The 1151-nt window shown below is 32.8% G+C and overlaps 1 protein-coding gene across 1 annotated transcript in view; it reads left to right on the plus strand.

Annotated features, from left to right (window-relative positions):
- The window catches only part of ryr2 (ryanodine receptor 2 (cardiac)), a 250576-nt gene that overhangs the window by 223982 nt on the left and 25443 nt on the right, over positions 1–1151 (plus strand). The gene's annotated exons all lie outside the window — the stretch shown is intronic.

A 1151-nucleotide genomic window follows, 5' to 3' on the forward strand; every position in this document is an offset into this window, starting at 1 on the left:
ATTATTTTTTTCAAATTTCTATTTTTTTTAGATTGAGTTTTTTGTATTTTATTCTTTTCACATTGGATTTTTCCGAGACCGTCCTCTTACCTTCTGGGGGCGGGGCTTCCTCTGAAGTGCAGAGTATTTCAATTGGTCTGCTGGACGTTAACAGCAAGCTTTTATTGGTTGAGAGCGAGCGATTGGATTGGATTGGCAGGGAAGAGAATGTAAACTGGAAAACACAATTTGAAAGGAAAACAACTCATAAATCTTAATCTGAAAAAGAAAAAAAATGTTTGAAAAATTTAAGTTATAAAATATAAAACTAAAAATCCTTTAAAATTAAAAAAACTGCAAACTTAATCTCTTTTCTTTCTTTCCTCGGTGAACATTTTCATTTTTTAAGCAGGGTTTATACAGGAATTAGTAACTCTAATGTAATGCTTTTTAATGCTCTTAGAAATAATTCTAATGCCATCAACAAGTACCCATCGGCCGGATGCAGATATTTCCCGAATTCCTTGTTTTCCAGCCACTTTTGTTGAAATTAGCATTTTCCGCATTCTCTAGCTTTTTCTCCACCTCGAGGTTCTTTTCTGAACGTACAGCTATATGAAGCAGTTTAGCACAAACATATCGCGAAATAATATATCTGACAAAATTGATATACTTTTTTTTTAAAGAAAGAATTTTAAATGCCACAATAATCAAATTTAATGAATTGTAATGCCAATTAAGGCCTTAATTTAAAAAATAATAATTTAATGACTTTTAATGATTTTTAATGACCCGTGGAAACCCTGTTAATGAAACTCAATTTTTTTTTCCAAATTTCCCTCTAAAAAAGATATTTTTTCTTTAAATAATGGAACAAAATTCACCCTGAAATATGGGGTTCAGACATTGATTCTAGGTGGAAAACTCGATTCCATCACTTCTGTTAGCTCTGCTAACAAGGTCAAAGTGTCTCACTGATCACGTGGTGACGTAATAATGGAAGCATGACCTACAGTTCTTACTGGGATCCAGCATTTGATTGGTTTAACTTAAAGCGGAGCAGGGCCTCCTGAACAACCTATACTGAACTTATAAACAGATTTATTAGCAGCTTAAGCTGCATCATTTCAAAGACTTCATGCATTTGTTTGAAGGTTATAGTTTACTTCACA

This window comes from Cyprinodon variegatus, unplaced genomic scaffold (assembly GCF_000732505.1).
Source record: "Cyprinodon variegatus isolate N-32 unplaced genomic scaffold, C_variegatus-1.0 Scaffold189, whole genome shotgun sequence".
NCBI lineage: Eukaryota > Metazoa > Chordata > Actinopteri > Cyprinodontiformes > Cyprinodontidae > Cyprinodon > Cyprinodon variegatus.